Genomic DNA, 7,286 nt, shown 5'->3' on the forward strand with positions numbered 1-7,286 from the left:
TGGCATTATTCGGCGAGCATCCGTTGCTGCACTTTGGCTAACAATCATCCAACTAATCGAAGAATGCAAATTAAAGAAAGGAAAAAATTATTTGTAAATTATTATAACGCGCACATTTCATTATTTTAGATAGGGAAGTTTATTCAGATAAATCAAGTTCTTGCTGCGAATAATAAAAATTGGCTTAGCCTTACTACTGTGGTGGGAAGCCATATACATAAGTATCGTTAGCGTATGAGCATATTTGTGTATTTCACGTACAGACAACTCTTATAAGGTAGGATTCAGACTGAATACTAAATTTGCTTCTACCGTACAAGTAACCTAATTATAACATCAACTACAAGGTTAATCAATATAATCAACTTTCCATTGAACTTTATTGCGACTAATGCCGAACTCTCAACCTTCCGAAACATCACATTCATCATCCTTCGTTTTCTCTTAAAGCTCAAATTGGTAACAAAATTTTTACATATCTATAATCCATTACTCTATATATTAATTATGTCATATAACACGGATAGAATACAACAACGTTGACCACCTTTGGTTTTATAAATTGAACCAAGATATAGTATTCCAGTGGTTTAGTAACATAATGTTTATCCTATTCTTTCGAATAAAAATCGCATATTTCCATCCCGGAACTCGCAATACTCACGTAATATCTCCATTGAGATGTCTATATTGATTTGCAAAAAGACCAAAATAATCCGTGCTTAAGTTAGCTTTATATTCAAATTTCATAAAATAAGTCCCTGGTTGAAGTGGAGTAGCAACCATCATGTAGAAGAATTCATTCTTAGTGTATTCACCAAAATCTGTGAGTGGAATAAGTTTATCGCTTGAAAATTGCAAATCGCTAGCCAGCAAAGGATTGGCTGTTAATTTCATGCCTTTCATGTGTATGACAAGAATGTCAGTAGCTGATAAAACTTGCACTTCTGCAATATTGGATCCCGAATAATTCCTTCCTGAAACATCAATGTCTAAAGCAAATCGATATTGGATCGGTCGAACGTTTGTTGGAAGTCGCAAACTATTTAACACCGCTTTACTTCCTGTAAACGGTGTTGGTTTCGGCTTCATGGTTGCTTTTTGTGTAGTAACTACAAGCTGTTTCTTAGTTGTAGGCTGCATTTTATGAGTTGTAGCATGTGTTAACGTGGGATTCGTTGGTTTGGTCGTTGTATGATCGGTACCACCTTGTTGTTCATGACTTCCGCATGATTTTCCGGTTAATCCCGCAATAAGACCAACGGCAATGACGAGAACGATGACGACGATAGCGGTGATAATTACCTGAGTCTTTGTCACAAAATACCCACCGGGCTTCTCATCTTTTCCCTTCTCCGAGCCCATTTTTGTAAACTGATTGGACTGAAATGGATTGATCACACTTAATTGAAGCTAAATAGCTGCCTCTATTCTTCAATCTAGTTGTTTTAACTACAACTAGGCTTCAAGAATATTATGAGCAACGGAAAGTGTTTATTAGTTTGATTTATAGGTTTGCCTTTACTCAGATTAACTAAAAAGTAAATAAATATTCTCCGTATGCACCACCATTTTTACCAATCGACGATGACTATCGTGTTTATATTTTTTTCAAATTACTGTCATTCTAGAAGGCAGAACATAACCGTCTATTGGCTATGAAATATTTAGGGTGTTCAAGAAAATTTACGCGAAGCCATCAAAATCAATAATTTAGTACCACTCTATGCCATCTCTCGTGATAATTTTCGTATAACTTGGTCTCTGTCAAAATTGTCAGGGCCATTATTAATTTGCAATCATTCCATACCATGAGAAATAACATACATGTTCACTAAAGCAACTTATATTCCCAAGCTAAAATGCTATAGTAATCAATTCACAGTTATAAGTATCTGTTTTCATATTGCTTGATGTAGATAAGTCATACGATATATCAAAGTTAATTAACATTCTTTCACATAAGTAGTGTGATATCTGCATGAACGCGCTATTAAAGGTTTTATATAAAATTGACAGTCAACAGCTGCGATATACTATCTGTACTGCAACTATACGATATTGCTTTTGTTATATCAGTAAATTGTTAAGAGAACGGCTCTCAAATAGAATTTCTACTAGTATAACTATGCGTCTACGATGTTTGTAGTGTTATAATAAAAGCATAAGTATTGAAGATTAATTGCAGAATTATCTCTTATAGTAACTTACGGTAAAAAATAATTATCTACATGAAGCAATTGAAGTAGTGGCAGGATATATGGACTCTTTGTTGTAGGCGTTTTAGCGACAACTAATTTTGTTTATGAATCAATAGTAGTAATGCTGTCGTTATAGAATGTCAAATAAACCTAAAGGCCTGATCTAAGCTATAATTGCTGATTGTAGATAGAATTACTAGTGGCTAGATGTTACCGCACTACCTTGCCTAAATTATAGATTTAAGAAAGTATTGTTGCTCACATTATTTCAGTGTTATAGTATAGTTGTAAACCTTTTAGAAGGGTAGTTCGTAGGCGTTATAGTAGCAGTGCTATATTCTTACTAGATCTTTCGACAGATTAAGGTAGTAATCTGTAGAAGCAACTTAAAGTAAGTGCTTTACATTAGACTAGTAAACTTGTCAAGAAGTAGTCCGTGACAGTAGACCATTAATTTTATCTATTGGAGGGATCTAAGGTGCAATATTTCTGAGCTTGTGTGACTAATTATAGTACTAGCCAGTAAGTCTGTAAAGCATATAAAAGGGATTCTACGACAACTACCGAAATTAAGTTATTACATTGCTTTATGTTACTTGTAAGAAATGCCATTTTTTTTATCCATGATTTCATATAAAATTCATTAAAGTAGATTGCATAATTGACCTCTAATTCCTTTATTTTAGAAATGATTTTCAAATTTTAACTTAATACAACTATGTCGGATAATAAATTATATCGATTGAAAGATAATGCTGCAGTAATCGCCTTGCAATGGTATATATCATTGAGCAATATACAGGTTGAAAAATCATCCGTTCGTATCTCCGCCGTTCTGCATCCCATAATTGCATAATGGCAGAATAAAAAGGGTTCTAGGGGCCAATTGCCCCGTATAATAAAAAGGGCGGTGTATTTCAGTAGTTTAGTAAACAATTAGAGATAAATAAGGAAGATGGGCTGGTATACTAATATATTAAAGGTAACCATGCGGATAGTAGGCAAGATTTCTTGGTCAATTTAACTGCAGCCGAAAATTCTGACAACTGTTTTACCTTTAATACTTTCATACTAATTAACCTCGAAATCATTAGATTTTGACCTGTCAATCAGATTACAGAAGGAAGCTGTTTCTGACGTAAATAAAGATAGATATTTTGCTTCGGAGAAAACTTTTTCAAAGCAATATTTGTCAAATTGTTTCCCCAAATTTTTAACTTTCGTTATTACTCACAAGTAGATAAAATTACAATGAAATAGCATATTTTTCTAATCGCTTGAAAGGAGCTTTATCGGCAATTAGTATATCATTTTGATATGGAATACACTGACTTGAATCAAACATGATATCAGATTTCTCAATGCAAAGCTACCCTCCACTAAGCTAAATTGTAAACTGGCTATATACGCCTAAATCACGTATGAGCACGACAACTTTTTATCTTCAATTTAAATTATAAACTTTAAGTTAATAAACTTCAATTGTTTTATTTAATCCAAGCCTTAATATCAACTATGAAACATTCTAAAATCACACCATCAACATTTCTGCAATTACGAACTGTGTTTTGCTAAATTCTTCCTGCCACAGTACCCTAAAGAGTCAGGGTTCAACTGCAAATAGAACAACTTGTTAATAGCATCTCTTGTACAAGCTCTAACGACGAATATTGGAAGCCATCAAATTCAATCTGAAATCTAGAAATGCAATATTATCATTCCATGATTATAGTGGTCACGAAACTTTAATGATATCTATTTATTGCCATTTGTGAATCTAATTTTCATGATTTTATCATTATATTTGGTGATTAAAATTAAATTTTTGATAATTTTAAGCTTCCTATTAATAGTCAAAAGCTTCTTAAAAGAAAGTAGAAAGGACTAAACTATCATCAATTATAATTAAACTCATTGACCTTTTATTTGAAGTGGAGTAAACTGAATTATTACATGGAGTATTAATTTAGAGATGTTATCTGTATAGAAACTTACCATAAGCTATCCAGTTTCAATCATTCATCAGGTAGATGAAATTTATTCCTCAGGACAAAATTACAGTAAATGACAAGCGATCGTATTGATCCTAAAATTAATTTATTTAAGGTAGCCGGCAATGCCGATTGCTAATTCAAGCTTTACATAATTGCAATGGTTTAGGTCACTAAAATGAACTTATCAAGGACAATCAAATTAATTGATCGATAAGTTAGTTTATTATACTTAAAAGTATAGTTAATATATTCGACTATTATAAATTGAGCTATGAGATAAAACATTCAATTTGCCCTACAACTTTAATTGTTTATTACTTTTGGTATCTTCTTAAATTTATCCTTATCGATGTTACATTACCATAAATAATCGCCGCGAAAGCTTACCGGTATCGATGGCAAGCTTTAGCACATGTAGGAGCTGATAATGTAGTTGATGAATGCGCATGCTGCAAATTCAGGATGATTATTTTTAGTCTAGACAGTTAGTCTGGTCGGTCTCTGCTTATCGCTTCAAACGTGTCATTTACCACAATCGAAATTCTTTAATTTTAAAAATATAGTTTATTAAAATCTGTTGATTAGTACACACACAAATTATTATTAATATTACTGAAATTATTCTGATTAGTCATAGCTGATAGTTTGAAGTGATCTACAGTGACAATCGGAACTCATGAACAAGAAATTTAATGGGTTAGATATGATTGATATAACACGTATTGGAAAAATTATAGAAAGTTTATTTTACAATTACCTTAAAAATATATCTTGCGATATTAAAGTTATCGTAAATAGAAATTAAAAATCCCAATAGTTCCATTAATTCCACCTGATTAATATTGTAAGATTGCAATAACTATTTTATAATTTATGGTGATAGAATTATTTATAAAATGTTAGAGTTATACTTTATAACTAAATCATAAGTAATTAACTTAAAAAATTATTTTCTGCTTACTTTCGTACAATGAAACGAGACATAAATTTGTTCATGTGGGTCAAAGTCTCCTCCATCTGTAACGATTTGGAATGAGTAGATAGAGTCTACAGTGACAGATCGCAAGTTAAATAGTTTAATGACATATTGATACATATTCACATTTCGTATGTTATGTAATCGTAGTTCATTAAGAGTTAATTAATTTAGCTGTTGATAAGGTTTGTAGCTCAAGTTACTTAATTCTATCTAGCGAGTATTCAATCTGTGAAATCTTTGTGTGCAGACATGTAGACATTTTACTCAATGACCAACTGGTACATATTAATTTTGACCATATAGCTGGTAATTATAATTAATAGCCAATTATAGAAATCCTGCTAATATTACCAAGAGTTGATAATCTGCTCGTCCTTTACATAGATATTATACAGATATTTTATGTACACCTGGTAATTCTTTCAATTATAGATAGCCAATCATGAAAATAGCAATAATAACAAGCCTTGATGATATAGCTACCTTTATAACAGACAAATACCTGAACAGCGGTTTCAAGTCGACATGATTTTATTCACATTTGTTCAAAATTGTTATAAATAATGCTCTACTCAATATCTAATTTTTGATTTTCTGATCTACGAATATTCTTAATGAATGCTGGAAAATTTCATGGTATTAGGAAAGAAAATGTAACACAAGTATTTCTGCATGACTTCAAGCATAAAGTTCTTTACTACCGGTAATTAATAACCACTACCATGATGTTTTAAGATAAATGGATCAAGTTCCTTATTTACTTCCTTTAAAGCAACAATGTTGGTTAACCTGAATATTATTTCGCTTGATGTCAACATGGACGTCTCGATAATAAAATAATAAGAGAAGTGATATCAATCTCATAATCATCTGGTTGTGAATGTTGAATATTGAGCACCATCTTATTAAAAGGTAAGATTTGATAGTGTTATCCAATAAGATCTACTTTTAGCTATATCATTTTTTATCAATTATATATAATTAATAACTGATAGGATATCCTTTGAAACTTTATCTGTCATATAGCTGGAATTTATTCAAATGCATTAATAAAGTAGTACAACTGTTATGAATACTGTCTTTGCTCTTTATCAAGCTACCAAGCCATACTGGCTTACTCATACTAAAACTGAGTTTCACGATAAAAGAAAAAATGCACTATGGAATTACCTAGCAATATATACCGTCAACTATTGTAATAATCGCTAGATTGTATTATCTTCAATAGAATAGTAGCAATAAAAATAACAATGACATCTATTAGATATCATTAGGAAGAATGAATAGATAATAGAATGCTTTGGATACTTGTTAGTAAACAGGGCATTTTCAATTCCAGCGAAAGACAGCATACGAGAAATAAGAAAACAAAGGAAACTGGATACCATTAAAATTTACTGTGTTATAAAGCGTTTCAACAATTGTAATTACTTGCGAAAAAAACTTAACGACTCAACGATAAAATTGTTCTTCCCACTGTAAGTTAATTTGCAAACGATTAGAGTTTGGGCAGGTATGGAAGAGGCATCATAATTAGGAAATAAAATAAGCCAATTAAATTTGAATTGCGCCATTTTTATCAGACTTATGTTTTGGCTTTCAATTAGCTTTGATTGTTTTTATTTTTTTTTCCTGCTTTAATATAAAATCTACATTACAACGAAAAGTTAACTGAATGATAGGTAATATGTATTCTAACTCATAAATGATTTTACTTCAAAACGATATAATCTAAATGACGCAATTACATATTTACATGGTCTGAATAGCCATTCGAATGTTACTCAAAATAGCAAATAAAGAAAAATAAGCATGAATATTAGCATAAAGCAAAATAAGGTTGTTAATCTTGAGGTTAAGATTTTATAGCATTTCTGTTTATACATGATAAAGATTCTAGGATCTTTTAACTAAAAATTGTTTTTATCATAGATTTACAACGTAGCAGCACGATGAAAAGTATACATATTAGAAAGGAAAAGAGCTAGGATTATATACAGTAGTGATCATACACTTCTTTCTGCTAGTGACTTAGTTGTCAATTTTCTATTGCTCCTGATAGTTGAGATTTTGCCTTATCACTATAAATTATAAGGAATATCAATGAAAGTT

Source organism: Trichoplax adhaerens, genomic scaffold, assembly GCF_000150275.1.
Source record: "Trichoplax adhaerens TRIADscaffold_4 genomic scaffold, whole genome shotgun sequence".
Classification (NCBI taxonomy): Eukaryota; Metazoa; Placozoa; class Uniplacotomia; order Trichoplacea; family Trichoplacidae; genus Trichoplax; species Trichoplax adhaerens.